Source organism: Poecilia latipinna, unplaced genomic scaffold, assembly GCF_001443285.1.
Source record: "Poecilia latipinna isolate Pla-1442-1.1 unplaced genomic scaffold, P_latipinna-1.0 Scaffold3280, whole genome shotgun sequence".
Taxonomy (NCBI): Eukaryota; Metazoa; Chordata; class Actinopteri; order Cyprinodontiformes; family Poeciliidae; genus Poecilia; species Poecilia latipinna.
Window position 1 is genome coordinate 1 of NW_015115896.1, and position 21,177 is coordinate 21,177.

At 39.3% G+C, this 21,177-nt stretch overlaps 2 long non-coding RNA genes across 2 annotated transcripts in view; one reads left to right on the forward strand and one right to left on the reverse strand.

The window, feature by feature from the left end:
• Positions 1-11,524: 11,524 nt before the first annotated feature.
• Positions 11,525-13,269, reverse strand: LOC106940564 (uncharacterized). Its single transcript, XR_001423136.1, has 3 exons — positions 13,194-13,269; positions 11,777-11,875; positions 11,525-11,617 (listed from the first exon to the last, which is right to left on the reverse strand). It is a non-coding gene; the product is annotated as an uncharacterized LOC106940564 (long non-coding RNA).
• The window catches only part of LOC106940566 (uncharacterized), a 40,730-nt gene continuing 31,106 nt past the window's right edge, over positions 11,554-21,177 (forward strand). Inside the window, exon 1 of the long non-coding RNA XR_001423139.1 lies at positions 11,554-11,634. This is a non-coding gene — a long non-coding RNA (uncharacterized LOC106940566). The remainder of the gene's footprint in view (positions 11,635-21,177) is intronic.

Consider the following 21,177-nt stretch of genomic DNA (forward strand, 5'->3'; position numbering starts at 1 on the left):
TATACCAATTTTAAATGTAATCTTAAGGAAAAACAAGGTTGCAAGAATTTCACCCTGTATGATCGGGGTGAAAACTACCACTAAAGACTTTGAATATTACTTCATGCTACACAGCTCCATCAGTTTTGTGATCAATATAGGCGCAGACAGACACAACTTGCTGGAAAAACCACAAGATATTCTATTTTACTAAATTCGTATTTTTGTTTACATTTTATAATAATTAAATAATGAAATAAATTAAATTATCCTGTTGGTGAACATATTGGAATAAGCTGGCAGACACATTAAATGCCAAAACTGATACATTGTTCAAATGATAGTATCCGCTGAGCCCTGGAACTGAAGGATTTTTTTTTCTCTGCATCAGCTAAAGACATTCTGAAAACAACTTTAGTCCTATAAAGACATCAGCCTTCAATGCTGCCATGATTCCAACTTTACAAGAATTACCTTTTGCCAATTTAGAGGTAATTTCAAGTGCATGAACAAGTTTTGTCGGAGGCATTTACAGCATGGGAACATTCTGCTCACACTCGGCTCAGTGCAAATTTTATTACCCTTTAGATAATGCATGTTTTCTGGTACAATTGCAGCGACTCGTAACATAAATCTTCCCTCCCGTACGTTATTTATGTCAGCACCTCTACATTATGAAGAAATGTTAACTCTGTCAGAAGTGCAAGCACTTGCCGATCGCTGTGTGATTACAGCACTGCTTGACTGAGTGAGATAATAATATAACCGCACACACACACAGGCACGCGCACGCAGCCCCATCCACACACCAATCTTAGAGGCACGGAGTTGATGCTCAGTGATTAAAGTGGCATGCTTCTGAGTGTGTCACCTGGGTTCTGCTGTATCTTAAATCAGGACAGTGGGGCTCAGATTGGGTATTGACTGGCCTGCAGAAGTCTCCATCCATCATGCTGAGAAACGATAGCGCGGAGGCCGCCCCTGAAGTAGCCATATACCACCGATGTCGCTCAGTTGGCTGGCCGAGGTGACGCAGGGTTAGGCTGGAGGCGCGGAGAGCGGGCAGAGAGGTGCGGCTCACAGGCAGATGCAGGCAGACAGGCAGCATGTCGGCTGTCAAAATATGGATAAACACTCCGAACACGAGCCAATGCGAAGCCGAGTGCACCTGTGACAAACACTGGCTGACAAACACATATGCTCAGACATGAAGCACTTATCATATGAGATAAGGCTTCCGTCTCCATTTCTTTCCTGCTGTCTGTCACTCTCTGCTCCACTATCAGAAACAGCCATACACAGCAACACACACCGCGCTCCGTCTTGAGGGCCTGCACAGCATCTTTTGACTATGTGCCTAATGATAATAAATGAGCCATCATGGGCGGGAAGAGAGGCACTAAGTCATTTCTTTCATCGACAGGAGGAAGACTGGGAGCCCCAAGGTCACCCTACTGTCAGCATCACTCTCCCAAATGACTCCTTGCGCTCTCTTTCTCTCACACATCCATGTGTGTTCTCACAGAAAAAGTGGCACGAAGAGCCCCATAACACCAAACGATTTGCCAATTGAGAAGCCCACATTGATTTTCTCAGTTTTACCAAATAAAACCCCCTGGATGCATTTTTGAACCATCCACAAGGATGGTTTCGGTTCTGCATTCAAAACGTAGGTGGGTTATTATATTAGGAGCTATAATATAACCAACAATGACTTCAAAAATCAGCTGCACCTAAAACCAGAGGACCAACTAAGGTATGAATGAAGCCACTACAGAGTAACTATACATTACTGGTAGCCAAACCAGATCTCAAAAACTTCATAGTTTCCATCTCACAAAACTATGAAGTATTGCCGTATAGTTTAGATTTGTCCATTATCATAATCCCCAGACATGCACACAAATGCTGTTTGAGAATCTTGTTCTGAAGTCAGAAGGGAAGTAGCTTCTCTCGTGTTGATGTATTAAACTAACAAAGACTGCTTGTTGGTTAAGCTAACACTCAAATCCATAAACACAGAGTAGGCTTCCAGTAACAATAAATATTTTATGCAGCTGATTATAGGTCACCGGATAGAGCATTTTCAAAGCTTTTTGGAGCATTTTAAAATGAGACAATCGTAAAAACCATAACATATTATGGAATCCTTTGGTTTTTAAAGTTATGACTAAAGTAAGCTATTGCTATTTTAAATTCTTATAAAAAAAATCCTGTCTGGAAAAGTTCAGATCATGGTGTGGAAGCTAAAGGAGCTCCGTCGCCACTCGTTCAGAGGTAACGTTTTAAAAACATTATTAGCTTGCTCATAAGATGACTTTGATAAAAGCAAACAAAGTGTGTCAATTTTATTTTGAATCTGTCTGAAAGCCGCATTAAATCCTGGATTCGTACCTAGTTGCACTGTAAAAAGCCAAGTTTTATATTTGACATGTTCCAAATATAAAACCTCAAGCCCAAAGGAAATCTTACATGCACATATTTAACTACCTGCTAGAAGCCACCGAATTTTCAAGTGTAAATGCCAGTTGAAATGAGATGGTGGCACGACAAGTGTCAACTTTTGCGAGGAGGTGGATTACATTTTCACATTTTTACCTGTGTGACAGGTTACATCTGCGGTTTCGGTAGAGGTTGCAACCTATTATGACAAAAGAGTACAGATTAGTAACTGCTATTTCATGCCAAGCATCTATAACCTGCTCTGGGCGAAAGAGTACCACAAAAGTTGTGAGCTTTAACCGTTAGGAAGACAGCACCAGATCAGATCAGAAAAGAGTCAGGAGAGCATTGCATAACGGATGTCTTCGTGACCTTCCTGACCCTCCTCACTTCCACTCCTCTCCCTAATGAGCTGCAGCATATTGTCATCTCTCAGAGACTCAGATCGGAATTCAAATCCACACAAGGCAAGCCAAGTGAATTTATCTAGCCAAAGGACACACACTAAAGGAGTCCAAAGCAGCCAATTTTTATTAATACCATGCTAAAAATATAAGTTTGTGGGAGAGATGAGGCATCAGAGGACACGGCAGTGGAACGAACAGGAAGGTAGCGCCTTCTTTTTTATCTGTGGGAATTCTCCTCTCACACACACATGTGCACGCACGTAAGCATGGGCGACCGCACTCACATATATACATTGCAAGTTTGGACTTGAGCTGTAGAAAGCTAATTTGCACCACATTGAAATGCATCTCAATTAAAGAGAAACACATCGAGGTGCCAAGGGAGGAGAGAGATGTGAGAGAACGAGGGGTGTGAAGCAGAAAGTGTGTGAGTGTATGAGAGTATTAGAGGGGTGGGTGGGTATGTGAGTGTGTGTGTGTGTATGTGTTCTCAGAAGGGGATAGCTCAACTGTATCTGGCAGGAGAAGAAGAAGAAAACAGAGGGAAAAATGTGTGTGTGCGTGTGTTTTTTTAAACACACTCTTGGAAAAAACATTTCATTTGAGGATGAATCAGATTTAGAAAAAGGGTGCGAGGAGGTTTGAGGTGCAGCAAAAATCCCAACTAACTTCAACCTTGTTATCACCACCTCTTTGGTTTGGCGCCAGCACACCGGGGCTGTCCCTGCTAAAACTGTGTTTGTGCTCAGCTATTTTTAAACCCGAGGCCATGTACTGTTTGACAGAATGGGAGGATAGCTGCAAGACGCAATAAGGTTTTTGACTAATTGCGTTAGCCAGGACTTTACCTCTGTGTCTTTGAGATGCTGCCTGTGCTATGTGAGCGAGTACATGTAAGCGTGTTTTATATTTTATCTGATGTGCATCTTTTAGAACAAACAACTGGGGGAAAAAGGAAAAAAAAAAAAAGTCACAATCTGGCACATTGGAAAAAACAAATTGAAATCTGCAATTGTTTGTAATGTCACGACCATTTTGCATGGATTGTCAGGTTCTTATATGACTGTGCCCGTACCAACCCACCGTCTTAACAAAAACACTTAATACAATTACAGCTCTTCCATCAAGTAAAAGACACTCAACTTGTCTACATCTCGCAGAAGCTCTTTAAGCAGGTGTTTGCGTCTGTTCTAGCAACAAAGCTGACAGAATGAGGAGCACTCACGAAAAGAAAGAGCTTTTAATCTTATTCTGATGTAAGACGTAGCAGCACCCTATCCCTGACTGCAGCACTGTAACATCGTTATCACAATGACGTCATGCACCTACCAGAGAGAAAAATAAACACAAAGTGTCTTAAAGCCTTCCAGGCTTGAGATACGCATCATTTATGGCTTTATATAATGATATGTTCAAGCTATGGAATTTAGACAGTAAGATATGTCACTTTTTACAGTACACTGGGCTCTAAAGTATTTGCCCTTTACAAATGTATTGTTTTAAATTGTTTTTTGTAAAATTAGTTACAAATTAAACAAAATTTTATATCAGACAGATATTTTTTAAAAAATAAATACAGAATGCCGTTTTTAAATTATGGTTTCAGTTTATGAAATAGAATAGGTATCCAAATAAAACAACACCTAGATGCAAAAAAAGTAAGTATCCCCCTTTGTCAAATATATTAGCTATGATCAACCACATTTTTTGGTATACTTTTACTATGTACATCAAGCCCTGATTTAAAAAAAAATGCAGACCGGACCAAAGAAAGTTAGGGGCAGCATTCAGTCTGTAAAGGACAATAACGCCATTTCTAAAGCTTTTAAGAATCCTGCAGACCACAGAAACAGCCATTGTCCACAAATGAAGAAGACTTTCCCTCCCAAGAATGGTTAGTCTACCATTATTACTTCAAGATATCAAAGACAATTGGGAAAATATCGTGTTGACGGACTTTTAGGAAGTCAAACACGGTGGTGGTAGAGGGAAGGTTTAAGGCTTATTTGGTGCTTCAGAGTCCGGACTTTTGAATTCTGCTCTCTCCCAGAAAATCCTTTAGAAAATTCTCTGGCCATCAGTTTGTAACATTAAGCCCAAGCTCACTAATGTAGCAGGACAACAATATAAAACACATCAGCAAATCATCCTCTGAATAGGTTTTGGAATGGCCTATTTAAGCTCTAAACCTGACTCTTAACGACTATAACGAAACTATTCTACAAAGAAAAACAGCCCAAAACTCCTCTAGGATAATGTTAAATACTGTAAAACATTGCAGGATATCGCAATTGCTTAATGGTTTTTATGAGTAGTAGTAGCTAGGTTTAGTGAGCAACTATTTTTTTACACACAAGGCCAGGTTGCTTTTAATAGCTTTTTTTTTTTTTCAAAATAAATGAAATCATCAATTGTCTCCATCAGTATATTTGTATTTAGGTAAGAAAATCAAAAACTACTAATGAATAAAGGCTGCTGGAACCATGAAAACCTTTAAAAAATGATGCTCCAGTCTAGACAACATGTCAAACAAAAGGTAAAAATTACCAGAATAATTAACATTGGTTTAAACTGCATTTTGACATGGAAATTAATGCTACCCATGGCTGGTGCCAGGGAATCTGACAGGGTTTTCATCCCTTCTTGTTTATTTGCCTTCACTAATTTGCGCCTATAGCCATCTCCAGAGAAAAACTGGCTCTGCTGTTTCAGTGCTACCTCTCTGCTTAGCTGGTGCGTTATCTATGCCTTATGTCAGATGGGGGGATAAAGCTGCAGCTGCAGCACTCGGACCCAAGTGTTCAAGAGCTTCAGCAGTTTCAGCAGATTTTTTTTTTCCCCACTATATTTATCTTAAGGAGTGTGGAACTATGGTAGATTTTATAGTACAATTGCCTTTGATATAGGATAGGTGAACATCAGAGCAGTTTCTTTTTCACATTAACAATGTGATGTCATTGATTCCTGGAAAGAAATTCATGTGTGGATATGCATTTAGATATGTTAATTGGACAAGAGAGCTTAGAAGTGAGAAATTGTGAAAATGAAAAGACCAATGAAAAATCATCCTCATGAAATAAGTACAAACATATTAAATTCATAAGAATGAGACAAGATGATTTTAGCAATACATTTGGGAAAACTATGAATTTCTCTTTTTAAAGTGTTCATCACAATCCTGAAGCCAAAAAAACGATAAGAAAATTCTCCATTTTATATTTTCTCAACCAAAACAACTTTCAATAATCTGTGTTCGAGGAATATGTTCATCATAGAATTAATCCAAGTATTTCAGATTTTGAATGAGAGATGATCTAATGCTACTCATGAAAACGGCGTTTTGACTAAATTCTGAGAGGTTAGAGTCCTTGTCGAATGGCGTCTTGACTAAATTCCGAGAGGTTAGAGTCCTTGTCAAACGGCGTTTTGACTAAAGTCCAAAGGGTTGGAGTGCCAGTTGACGGCGTCTCAACTAAAGTTCTACAGCTTCTTTTTTTTTTTCTCACTGTTTACGTTTTAATTATGTTTTTTAAATCTCTTTCTCACATGCTGTTTTTATTTTAATTATGTAAAGCACTTTGAAACGCCTTGGTGCTGAAATGTGCTATACAAATAAGATTTGATTGATTGATGAAAAAGCTCTTCATTTTAGCATTGACAGGAAATTTCAAAGCAGACGCCATCTTCAGCAGAGTTAGAGGCAAACAATTAGCCTGCCCAGCTTTTCTCACAGCGCTCGCAAATTGTTCAGTTCTTGTCTGAAGTTCTGTCAACTTGTTTTAAACCACTTGGGAGAAACCAGCAATTTTATGGGGCCTTTTCAGTAGTTTTGTCCTAAGGTGGTGTTGTCCAGTCGGTTGAGAAGTCTGTATTAGCTGAAAACATCAACACAAGCTACTACAGCAGTCAAAAGTGCACACCTTTACATAATTCATAATAGCTCATTATGCAAACAGCAAGTGGATAACAGTCAGAAACACTGATTTCACTTTGTTGAAAAATATTGTGGTGTTGTATTATTACATCCCTAGTAACTAAGTCTTTTTTAAGTTTAGACGGAAAGCAGAGAACGTCTAATATGGGAATGTTTTGGGACATCTTGCGCTTTAAAGTTTTAAACTCCTCACCCAAAGATGTTTGGAGTTTGGAGGTTATAGTTGTGTAGATTATTTTTTACATTGATCAAATCATTTAGTGATTCTTCGTATCTTGGAGACGGGTTCATGGTGTTAAAGAGACAAGCTCCTTAAGGGACTCAAAATCAATGATGCTGGCCTGAGGTGGGTTTTCTGCACAAGTGGTCTGAAACAGTGGCCCTGAAATGCTAATCACACCTCAACACAGACAACAGCTTTCCTAAGTGCAGAAGTTCATTCCTTTAATCTGCCAGATAATTAAACATCTCAGCATGGGTACTATTCAGATAATCAGTTTTGCAGCTGTCATTATGGGGACCAATACCAAACCTGTCATCATAATCACCTGCACAGCCATCAGTGACACCACATCAGCTCATCGTCGGAAGATACATCTCATTTTTCACCCGACAAGAAAAACCGATGGGATGTACCGAAACTAACTGATTGGTTCATAGCATGATTGCACGGCCAAGTCTACACGACGAGGCTCAAATTCTCTGGTGAAACATCTGTGCGGATTCCCTGACTGAAATTCATCTAAACAGAGTGCTGGAGGTAAATTGAGGAGTGAAGAGGCCGGACACTTTCCAATAAAAATGAGTTTTCTTTCATTCATTACGATGCCTGCTTGAGACATATCATCTCTTCACATATTTCATTTCATTTTTTTCCCCCCACAAGCTTAACAGAGACACAAAACAGCAGAAACTCAACTGTTGTCCAACATTTTTCAGACATGTCGCTTTAGCAGAGAATTGCCAAAATTTGAGTCTTACTTGAGCAGTCTTGTTACCTGGCATGGGCCGCCATGAAGAAATCAATAAAGATGCTATGGGTTTACAATATTACAGTTTTAACACAAAAATTTAAAACAAGAATTATGTGATTGCTTGTCAGTATTATTTTCAACAGTGTTTCCTGTTAGAATGACGAGCGGCTCCCCTGCAAGTTGTAATCAAACTATCCTGTCATGTATTCATGCGTATGAATAAATGTATGCTAAGCTTAAGGAAATGAGGAGCATTCTGTGGAACAATAAGTTCAGTCATGTATATGACGTATGCGTGTTGCTGCTGATGTTCCATATGCAGTTTGCATATGGAAGTGAACTGATCTTCATCGGCACAGACATAGTGTCTGTATAGTGTACTTTGGGATGAAATGATTATATTATTGGCTTATTGATGTGGAATTTGCATGCAACTTACAGAAATCTAGGAGCAGTGGAGCATTTTAAGGTTTAAATGCAAGGCATTGACATGCATAAAAAACTGTCAACTTGGCTTAGTCTGATGTCAAATTGTATGTATTACAAAAACAGATGAGTAGTAAAGTGATACTGTGGCATTATTCAACTTGAGCTGCATGCCTTGCCTACTGCACGCAAGGCAGATTTGCAATAATGTCAGAGGGTTTAGTTTTCATAACCTGACTGTCTGTATTCAGTTGAGAAATATTTTCAAGGAATTTAACTGGGCTTTTTACATAGGTAAGAAAAAAACCCAGCAGACTTCATCAATGATCTGATCAGCAGTGTGCAACAACAGGTGAGGTGGTAATAATGCAATTACTCCATACAGCTGGAGAAAATTCTGGTTTCACAGTTTCAACCTCTTATTAGCTCACTATTCCGTTATCTATGCTGGAAAACACATCAACAGAGACATTTTTATTATTATTATTTTTTTTTTTACATATTTTCTACATCTGTCTTACATTAGCCTAAGTGCTGCCTTAAATTTCAAACAGGCTGAAATATGAGGAAATGATTTTTGTGTGTTTTAATCTGTCATTAATGTTGATAGGTTAAGACAATGTAAACAAAAGACACCCCCATGTAATGCAGTGGACTTGCCTCAACTTGCTTCTGGTCAGGGTGATGTTTGTATTCAACTAATCTCTGTTGATGCATCTTCTACATTTACTAAGCATGAAATTGGAAACACTTTGCTGCCATCTAGCTGTTGGAATTATGCCCAATAATGCATAAAGTGCTAATTAATGAACCGATTACCTACCATATTGAAATTAACAGTCTATGTTTCGCTTAGCTTCTCCTGGATAGCACGGCAAATAGATTTTTTTTTGTTTTGTTTTTTATAAAACTGCTAAGAAATTCACTCAGTAGTGAAGTTTAGTCATCACAAATTCAGTGTGAAAAATATTATCTCAGTGAAAAGCAATAGTTGTATTTCGAGTGTCATTTAGGACCTATTAACACAGTGAAACCATAGTATTATTGTTGTTCTCCAAAGATCAATTTCTGACTGCAGTTATTGAAAACAGGTGTCAGAGTGAACTTTTCAGGAACATCCTCTGTGGAGTATGTGAAGTTCTCAATAGGCGTGAAAGTGCACATGTGCAGAACATATGGCTGCAGGGACTGTTCTCCATATGCATGAGCAGATAACAAAAACAGTGGAGGATAGCATTGCACTGTGTTGCTTCTTAAACTGTTCAGTTTACTACAACTCCTGAAACAAAATATATAGGTGTGTTACATGAGCACTTAGTTTATCTGAGATCAGTTACTGCTTTCTAAATGAGGTAGAAGCTAGTACGGTGGAAGCTAAGGGTCAAAAGCACATGTGCATTTCAACAATATTCTAAAACTACAGCACCACATAGTGTCCTGGCATGACAACTACAGTGCAGGTAAGGTGTCTATGCAATCTCATTTAAACATGGAATGATTCCCCAGTCTACATCCAAAAATACCAGCAACTTCTGGGCAGCGGCCCTATGTAGGTGTAGCCTTGGTATTCAAGCCTATTGAATGGACTCAGTGGTGGATTTTGATATTGTCCAGAGCAGCATTATAAAAGGCGTGTGTGTACAGATTGTAACATACAATGTCACAAAGACAGTTCTATATTGCTTTTATGCATTTGTAGTCAATAAGGAGACTGCATTCCCTTCTTGTTGCCGAGAAAATGAAGACCGTTTTGCCTGCCTTATCCATCACAAATGATGTGCTCATTCCAAGTTCTATAAATGAAGTTACTGCTATGACCACCTACTACTACAGCATGCATGGTTGTAGAGAATTGTGGGCAGTGCACAGAAACAAGTCAGGGAGAGGCACTGCTGTGCCAACCTAAGCTTCATCCAGCCAGAACTTTTTCTGGGATCTCATTAGAAGTGCAGGACCAGCACGAAGGATAATTTTAGCAGTTTTGAAAATGTAACTTTTCAAAACTACAACACTGGAAGTTTTAATCCTCTTCTCTTTAGTATTTTAAAGTCTACAGGAATGTTTGTGTTCCTGCAGACTGTGACAGAATGTGACTGGGAAAAACTGCTTACTAAAGTAACCCCCCCCCCCATCTTTTTCTTCCAAAACTTTGAGTTAGCATAATCTCTCTCTGTTCTTTTTCTCTTTTTGCTCCCTCATTCTTTACTTGCACACACATGAGCGAGCAAAGCCGTCTCACACACCCACACGGGCACACTAAAAAGACACACACACACACATATCCCCACATACAGTGACAGCCCCATACTGTAATTAAGCAATAAAACGAATCAGCAAATTACTCAGACAACCTCCACGGGGCACTTTGTCTGGTCTTCACTGGCCTCTTGATCTGCCCTTGATGACACCGCTTATGAACCTTTAAGCGGCCCTCAGCTGTGCTCGGCCGCCTCTGATTGAGAAGTCATCACATTAAGTAAGGACTCTATTAGCTCAAATGGTGGCATGTAACCAGATAATCGGCTGTGGACAGCAAGTGTGGCTATGTGGGAGGTGAGATGCTAACGGATGGTGTGTGGGAGAGTAATGTTTTATGTTGGAGGAAGTGTGAGATCTCCATTAGAGACAAGTTTAATTGATAAACAGGACAATAAAAAAAAGCAGCAAATGGCCCAGTAGATGCCTTCTTACAGCACAGCCGGGAGTGTGTCACCACATATAATGAGCAGTAATGGCACTGACAATAAGCACATCTTAAAAAGAGCCTGCAAAACCGTATTAGATAATATGATCATTGTAGAGGCATTAAAGACTAATAAAAATCCTCCCAATAAAGGGAAGAAAGAAAGCAGCGCTTCCCTGAGGGATCCCGCAAATGTTTCTTCTCACAGTCTTCTTTCCTCTCACCCTAATCTCCCTCCTGTTCTCCCACACTCCGGACGGTATTATTTGACTCTCAGCCCGCTTCGTGATAGGAATACTGACAGCTAAATTGTCACAAGTGGCCACGTTTAATTCACATGCACAATAAGCGGGAACTAAGTGGGGTACGTTACAAAAAAAAAAAAAAAAAAAAAAAAAAGGGGGGGGGGGGGGGGGTTCCGAAAGAAGCGAGTAAGCAGTGCTGCGACGTTTCTGCTTTTGTGCATGCAAAAAAACAACAAAGAAGAGTTGGCCAATTAAAATAAAATAATAATAATAATAATAAATGCACTTGAATAATTTGGCTTGCACACCCTGGGTTCTTATCGGATCAGCACAACAGATGCAGCGCTTTGGATAGTATTCACTATTAAAATAAATGCAATGATTTTTTTAATGTAACTAAGTGAGCTCACCACAAAATCCAGATGAGCGCTCGATGTACGGAGAATCCCGAGGAGTTTCCCGTGTCTTTCTTCGCCTCAAGTTGAACACAGCGGTCGGATGCGGTCCCACGGTCCCGACTGCGAGAGCTAGGAGGAGAAACAAGGTAAGAGATCATCTGAGAGAAAGCACGGCACAGAGTAGGCAATCGAGGTCAGCTAGACTCTTTGGGGAAGAAAAAAAAAAAGAAAAAGAAAGAAAATATCAATGTTTACACGTGTTTTTAGCTAAATAAATAGTTGATTTACCCCTTTAAAGGAGCCGGGACAGCCGCCGGAGAGTATTAGGAGAGCCGGAGGAAGGAGCGGGCAAAGGCGGCGGTTGTCAGATTTGACTCCAAACTAGTGCTGACGATGCGCGCAGAGATAAGCGACGGAGGAGAGAAAGGGAGAGAGAGAGAGAGAGATACAGAGAGAGAGAGAGGAAGTGAGAAATGCAGGAGCTACACTGAAGTTGAGGGGCAGAAGAGGGAGACGACCCGTTGATTTTAACAACCCCCTTAAAAGTTGCACAAGTGGGTCAGAATGCGAACACAGAACATCATATGAACCCCCCCGGGCCCCCGCCCCAAATGTCCGAACAGAGCATGACTCTGAATGCTCTTACACTGACTTGTAAAACGAATAGTCTGCAGCTTCCAGTCAACTTCATATGAAAACGAAGCACTCAAAAGGCAGCAGGATATTCAGAACCGAACAGAAGAACATTACCTGTAAACTGTAGCTTTGCATTGATTTGCTAAGTGACTATAAGTTGACTTTGATCAAGGTTTTGCAAACACTCGATTAAATTTAACTTTTAGGTGTATTGTGAAGTTACGATATTGACTTTAATCAAAATAAGTAAAACTTAAACTTATATTTTAAAGCACTTAATTTACAAAGTTGAGCGCATTTTGAGGTCACCGTTTAAAATTATTTAGTTAATTTGAAGTGATATGAAACGGAATGATGTGATATTGGAGCCAGCAAGGTATTCCACAATCCATTGGACCACCAGCAGGAGGAATGAGTGAGATGAGTGCTGAAAATTCAATCTTTTCAACAACTATCTATTTTATCACTTTGTTTAAAGATGCTTAGGGCAAAAAGGATACTTCAAAGCTTCATCTGTGCAATCAGTTCATCAAGAATGAGCCTATTTTGAAATGCGGGTTGGCATTTTTAAAGCAGTACACCTCTGCTGGGCTTAGTATTTATAGTAAGAACTTAATATAGTGATTGCCCCTTAATGATCATAAGGAGAAATGTATGTCCTTATACTTAAAAATACATTTCCTTAAAATGTTCATATTAACCTAATTTTGTGCAGTGTAAAGTCATATTTTTCATTGTTTTATTCAGCCAGCTCTGCAGGAGCTTAAACCACAGTTTCAGTTTGCAACTTCCACGTGTCATCTCAAATGTATGTTTTGAAAATTATTATTATGCAACAAATATACTTTCATTAAGCCAATATTTCCATCTTTAAAAATGTTTTCTTCTTGGTCTGATGTATTATTCCAGTCTTAAATGTTTTATGTTTTTATTCAATGTATGTGGAAAATCTGTAATGGAAATAAACGCACATTTGTCATGTAGCTCGAATGAAAATGCAGAGGAGACTGAGGCGACGAGTTGGTGGCGAGTATTTAATCAAGAAAGTAAATAATAAATAAGAAATTACAAACAGGTAGGTAATATGGAGCACGAGCAGGGAACAAACAGGAACAGGGTACATGGAGGAGTGGAGAAGTACAGGAGGAACCAGAGGAGTGGGTGAAGTGAGAGGTGGTTAAATACTGGGAGAGTTAATGCTGATTGGCTAACAAGTTTCAGGTGTGAGAGGAGGCAGCAGAAGGCAAACTGAGGAAAGAGAGAATAGCACAAGGGGGCAGGGGAGAGTAAACAAACAGAAGAACTATGAAGACTAATCTAACTTTAGCAAAGAATAACTAAACACCAAGAATAAATAAACCTAATCTAACTAGAAAAACTAAGGAAGAACTGACCTAAATTAAAACAGAACCAAAGCTGATTTAATAAGAATAAGGAAAACAGATAAACTAAACTACAAACCCAAATGATCAATGATCCTAACACCTTAAACCTGCATTTAGCTTAATCCATTGCCTCTGACCAACCCCCCTTTGTGCTATGAGAAGCATCCCATCTTCATGATGCTTCTTTCAGCAGTGGCTTTCATTTTGCCACTCCTCCATAAAGGCCACATTTCTGGAGTGAATGATTCATACTTTTCATCTAGACATTTTTTTTGATATGTGCTTTGGATCCCTGGAGATCTTTCACAATTACTATGGGCATCTTGGCTGATTCTCTGTCTGATGTCTACCTTATCTTACCTGTCAGTTTAGTGCAACAACCAAGTGATGGTAGGTGCAAACTGGTGCCATGTGCCTTCCATTTTCAAATGATATAGCAGTATCCTGAAAGATGTTTAAAGCTTGTGATATTCTTTCCTTTTTTTAACTCTTTGTTTTTTAAAACTCACCTGTCTGCTATATTCCTTGATCATCACATTTGTTCAGTAATGATCTCTAACAAACCACTGATGCCTTTACAGAACAGCTGAATTCATTCAGAGGTTAAAGTATAACCAGCTGATTAGGGTTCATCTGAAGGCAGTTGGCTACACATTTATTTAGTGGTATCGGAACAAAAGGGGGTGGCGGTGCTTTCCAACCTTGTCAGACTTCTTTGTAAAAAATCTTTTATAACCTAGTCAGTCAAACGTTATTAACAAACCAGCGTTCTGACAACTATCCCAGCATGCACCGCGCGCTTCTTCTTCTACGCGAAAATTAAGTGGGCGGCTGCTTACCGTAGTTGCTAGACCTGTTGTGGCTCAATATTGGCCCATATATAAGTCGCACCAGATTATAAAGCGCACTGTCGCCTTTTTAGGAAATTGAAGGTTTTTAGGTGCGCCTTATAGTGCGGAAAATACGGTAATTAACAATAAAAATAAACTCTTTGGCTGTTAAGAACATTGGTACCAAATAGTCTTGTTTAGAGATGCAAAATGTTTGGACCAAATGGCAACTATAGGTATGACGCTCAGTTCTTTAAATGATATGATGGATTGCTATTTAGCTTTTGCATTATTAGAATACAATATTAGAATACTTGTCCTGGTTCTGTGAGAGGAGCCTGTCGGCAAAACATATCCACAAGCCCTCCCAGAAGCTTTACCTCATTATAGTCAAAGGTTTGAGCTGAAGTCAACACTTAATAAGGAAGAAAAACAAGGTTTTCACCTTATGCTCCTAAAGGTTTTGATGTATTCAGACATCCAAAGGAAATATTGGACTTTTATTCCTAGCTATATGTTAAATCTATTACACCTCGGGGTTTGTTCCTGTGACATACAGCACTTGTGGTGATTTTTAAAACATTTATTTCACTGATAAAACATATCCAACGTTCCACAAAAATTCTGCAGTTAATGCTTTCATGCAGAAACAGAGTTTATTCATTTGGCAGAGGTTAGTCTGACATAATACAAATACTTTACACTCCTGAAAACAACACGGGTTAAACTTGTAACTTTAAATAAAACAAAAGTTCATGGCTATTAATTATAATTTACTCATATTTGAGACCTGAAGTAGATGTTTTCACCATGACATTCGTCTGCTAATTTATTATGTATACGTTTTGTCAAAATGCAAACAAAGTCTTCAGAGTATTTCGTGATTCTATGTGATAGGTAAACACAAACGTGTGCATAGTTTCAATCAAATTTTCTTGAAAAACATTATGTGTGACAGACAAATATCAGAGTTTGCCCATGTCTTAGAAGGGTACCGTCCAGACCAATTTGTTCATGAGTCACTGTTCATGTACGCTTTTCATCCAGCCTTAATGTGCTTCACATATATTACAAAGAAAAATAATCAAAACCTTCAGTTTGTATCTCTGCAACGCTAGACATAGCCATAATTCCAGAACAGGTTTTATCAGAGGGCCAGAAAACAACTGTCAATAAAATATATTGAAGTCCGGGTAACATGATAAAAAGTTAGAGTGATATGAATACCTTGTAAGGCATTTTAGAGAGCGACAATTACAGCCACATACTGTAGACTTCTTACTTGCAGCAGTAAGCATGAGCGTATTAACCATTAAACCACATAAGGATTGTTGACAGAAAACCTGGCAAGTTATAAAGCAAAGATTTTTCTTTTATTGTGTTTTTTTTTTACCCTAAATGATAGGGTAGTGAAAATTGTAGGCCCCTGGGATTCAGTCCAGCTAAGCCAGTGCATTAAGGCGGCCATGCTGACAGGAAACAAAAGTAAAAACTGAAAGCAGTTCTCAAGTAAAATCAACTGACCAAACCACCTTGGACGTATGTGATAAATTAATTGCCCCTAAACTTAAATACTGGTTGTAAAACTTTTCATAGCAACAACTGCCATCAAGCATTTCCAACGCAATTAATTTTTTAAAAGTCTTTTTAGAGGATTTTTTTTTACACTATTCTGCAGAGTCATTTTTATTCAGCCACATAGCCTGTTGAGGTCATACAACAAAATTCTAATCAGATTTTATATTTGTGGCTTTGAATAGGCCACTGCAAAACTTCCATTTTGTTTCCCCCCCATTCAAACACACATTGGCTGGTGTGCTTTGGACCATTGTCCTGCTGAGCTTCAGGTTACAAACTGATTGGTGGATAAAATGCTTCAGGGTTTTTTAGTAGAGAGTCGAATTTATGGTTTAGTTAATTCTAACAAGCTGAAATAGAAAAGCAACTTGAGACCAACACACTTCCTCCACCACACCAATGGACAGGAGGTATAACACTCTTTTTCTGAAACACTATGAGTGCTTGCTGTCCCAAATGCAAGGGATGCACATTTTCCAAAAAGTTCCATTTCTGTCTCATTAGAACCCCGTTCCCAGAGAGAAACGGAGGAGGTGACCCCCAGTAGCCACAGTGCAGAAGCCCCAGGGGGCTGAAGCAATGAGCCCATAGGTTCCACCGACAACCAACTATGATCTAATCAAGGATACAGAGACCCGAGCCCTCAGGGTACACAACCCCACAGCAGAGGCCGACAGAGCCAGGGCACCCGGCAGTCACCAGAGTGAACCGATACATACCCGAGTACCCAGACACAGAGAGACATCAACGCTCAGGTGGGCACAGGCACCAGCCAAGGAAGGGGATTGTGACCGGGGGAAGTAGGTCCCATATCTGATAGGGGGCCTGGGATGATCCACAAACTCTGGGAAGGTTCACCAATGCGCCATGTTTCCTCCATCTGTGGACATTGACTGTGAAATTGTAATAAGCTTTACAAAAACTGTGGTTAAGCACCGTTAATTCAAAATAAGCAATTACATACGCTTATACAAAGGGATCGTTTATACAACTTTTCTCCCTTTAAAAGATGCATTTTGTGTAGAGAGTTGTCCTGGCAGCCTCTAAATACTCCTTTATTGACTCATGTCTCCTTTTTAATTGTGATGGCTGCTATTCACAAGGCAAGAGTGGCAGATGTGGGGGGGAACGGAAAAGTATTGTAGGATGTGCAGGAGATAAGATTAGAAGGATACAGTAGGTAAAAAATAGCGGAAACCCACCACTCCTTCTCTGTCTGAGATGGGAGGAGGAAGAGGAGAATCATTCCAAGTGCTGAATCTTTTCTTTTCATATCACATTCCTGAGTCACCACTTCATCTGTCCACCTACCCCCAGTTTTCTTCTCCCGTGTGTCTCTCTGTGCCTCTACCTCTCATTCGTCTTTCCGTGCTTGCTTTTTCTCTCTCTCCCGTTCTCTCACAAGGAACACTGCTTGTTTGTCCATGCACCCAAATGTCTGCAACATCCTGCTCTCTATTTACAGAGCATGTGGGATGAAATGTGCGTGTGTGTGTGTGTGTGTGTGTCAGATTTGCACTTGTGCAACTTTGTGTATCTCCCTGTGTTTGTGGATTGGCTTTGTTTCTAAGTGTCTTTTTGTGATCTGTGCATTGAAATATTGATCCGTGTTTCTAATTTTGGGCCTTTCAAAATCTATTGTTAAACATGTGAAACTGGTTGAAGTAAAGCAGAAAACAGTCACAGTGTGTCAGCTAGTCACTCTGATAATGAATCAATCAGGTCATTTTCATTTCACCTTGAAAGGGCAGAAGGGAGGACTCAGATAGGAGGGCAGAAGAGCATATTATAAAGCTTTTACCCCCTGATTTAAAGAGCAGAGCCCACTTTTTTCCTCATGAAAGCTGCGTAGGCTCCAGAGCCGTTTATTTAAGACACTCTGGGAATGAAGCCTTGAGTAGATTTAGGTCTAAACCTGGATTTAGAGGTGATGAATCTTATTGCTACACAGCCTCTGTCATATCTGTATCCATCTGCCAGTCTTAATTCTCTTTCATGAATCACCCTTTTGCAGCTAAGCTTGCCAGAGGAAGAGGGAGCAGAATAAACAACCACATGGATTCATTTTTTTTTGACAAAATTACAGTCTATACTCAAACAAGTGGCAGCCAGGAATAGTGATTGGTCGACAAAGTGAATGTAGCTATCAGCAGCATAACAGAAAAATACCCTGTCAACAACGGGGCATAGCTTCAACCTGAAGAAAAAATAATAATAATAAAAAAAAAAATCTAAAAGCAAGGAACAAGAAAGAAAGTCTAGGCTTAACTAAGCCTGTATAGAACAAATTGTTAATTTGGCAGCATTAACACAGGCCCATTTTCTAGTTTTACACTGTAAAAACTTTTTGGGTAAAAACAACCCAATTTCTAAACCGAGCAGAGGGTCAGAAATGGGTCAGCTAAAGCCTGATTTGATTTAGCTCAACAGGTTTGGCTTATATCTATATCACAGGCTTGGAACCACAAGCCCTAAGGGCAGTTTGTGCTTCAGATTATTTTAACGCAGCACGCAGAGTAAAAAGCTTGCAGAATCCAACAAAATGTCAAGACTTTGTGAAGGTTAAAAAACATTTAATAATAATTTGAGTTTTACTGATTTAATTTAAACTACATACATCATTTTCACATTATTGCTCTTTTTTTTAATGTGACGGCAAGGTATCAACAGTTTGGTCTCCCTATTTAGAAACACCCCTGAAAAGCTGACTTTATTGGAAAGATGCTTTGGGATAAACAAATAAAATGTTGGGATTAATTAAAAATGCCTCACCAAAATAATGATTCATATTATTGAGCAAATAATGATTCATATTATTGAGCCATTGTCAAGGTATGTAGTGGTTGTTGGTAGACCCAAATGCAGAGAGGTAGCAGCAGCTTGTAGATTAGGAATATTTAATAAGAATAATGAACTTACAAAAATCACAGGGAACGGGGGCAGAACACAAACCATAAATCCAACGGGGGAAAAAACAGAAAGGAGACATGAGGATGTAACAGGAGGAACCAGAAAGGAGAGTGACCAGGAGAAGGGCTTAAATACTGTGAGGGTGGATGCTGGAGCAAAAAACCTGGGCTGATGAGCTAAGGGTTTGCAGGTGTGAGGAGATAAAATGCCAAGGAAGAGTACACAAAAGACAAGGAAATAAATCTAACGCTAAATAAGAACTAGAGGTAAGAAACATAATTCTTAGCTGCTTTACTCAAGAAATAAACATAGCTAGAAACATTAAGGTAAACTAAGGTAAAACAGAAATAAGACTGGTCTAATCAAAGAAAGAGTCGAAGGAACACAGAATAATCAAACCTAAAAAAAATAACTCAAAACAACCCCAGGGCATAACATCTATTTGTTTAAGGAGAATGAAAACTATTTCAGTATATTGAGCTGGGAATTTTATTTCATTGATTTATTTATTTCAAAAAGCTTTTTAAAAACAAAGAAAACCAGTAGGAGAAGAGAAAATATCGGCAAACTCAACCAAGTACAAGGCAGTTTGCTTATCACTACTTTCCTGTTTGAAAAGGAGTAGGGAGACATGAACACTTGCTTAATCCTACCTCTTATGTCAATTTAATGAAATATACCGGTTAGAAATTTATGGTATGATAAAGTATTTATATGCCTGTTCAGTCACTGCATTTAGTTACTGTATGTATATTGAGCCATTATTAATTTATGTAGATAATTATTTCATGATGCCTTATGTATTTATTTAATTCTAAGCATTCTGAGCAACTGCACTGAACACTGTTAGCTTCCACACATGATGTCTGTTTTATCCACGCCTCTACCAGGAACCCCAAAAGAAATTGCAGAAATTGCTCAGTTTCTAAAACCAGATTGTTTTTTTTGTTGTTTTTTTTTATTGGGACAGAGCAGAGATTATGTATAATGCAAAACCTTTAACTCACATGTTGTGTTAGTAAGCTTGATTTCATGAGTCCATGTACATCAAAAAAGGTGTTTACATTACATCCTTACACTACACCCTTACATGGACACAATTCTACTGTAATGTGTGTATATACTTATTAGTAGTCAGCAGAAAAAATAGGAAACTAGACTGAATTAACCAGAAACCTTAATGTTACACTTTATGGATACGGAGCATCTACTTCATTTCAACATTTCATTTATAAACTTCTCTTCCATGAACTCTCAGTGTAAAAGGTGAAGGTATTTTTTAATTGTCATGGTATCAACTTCCTTTGGAGTAGTATTCAGTGGAAAACTATTAACACAGCAGAGGGACAGACTCCTCCTCCCTGTGTCTTAATTATTCATCCCCCTGGGCTGTCATCATTAAGGCAAGCCAGACACTGGGACATATTTGGCATTATATTTTTAATGCAACAATAACCGGCTCAGCAAAAAACCCACCACAGATTATTCACAGTGTGTCTTGGCACGGCTCCACATGCTGTGACACATTATTATACACCCCCTCTCCACCACCCTTCCTCTCTCTACGCCTGTCCTCTCCCCACACCCTTTTCTTCTTAATAAAGCCCCACTTATTTCTCAATCCACCTTTTCCCCTCTTGGATACTTGACTTCTTTCCCTCCTCCCAGAAATCAGAATGAAACAGCGCTGTGTTGTCATACATGTTCCGTCGATTTGCTCACGGGATTCGTATTTGTGCGCCATGCAAGTAGGGCCGACGGTGCATTGTGTGTGTGTGTGTGTGTGTGTGTGTGCAAGTTGTTTGTGTGTGCCATTCTGCGTGCAGCAGGAAATTCATAAACTAGGCCATATCGACCACCCAGGGGTTTGAAAGCTCAAGGGGTACCGAAGCAACATGGTTTAAATAAGAGAGAGAGAGAAAAAAAAATCATTTCAAACACCATAAAAGGGGGAGGAAAAAAAAAAAACACAACACATGTGCACCCAGCCACGCACGTAAGTGGGCATGATCACACACGTACTGAAAGACAGACACCCCCTACCATCCGAGACACTCTTAATTCCTGTTATGTTCAAAGAGTAACATCAAACGTCCGAATCACACATATATCTAAGCCAACCTCATCTTCCTTAATAAACATCCATACTTCATTTATAAGTTCCTCCTCCGGCTCGTAACAGTGGCCAGCCGCTTTCCTGCAGATCAGGCCCTCGATTATTGACAGCTCCTGAGAAATGAGCTGCTGGACTATTGATTCAGTCACAGTATAATAGATATCAATGGGATCAGCTGGGCACTTAAACTCAAACTCTGACCTCATCAGTGGTTTAAGTAGAAAGATTTAGCTG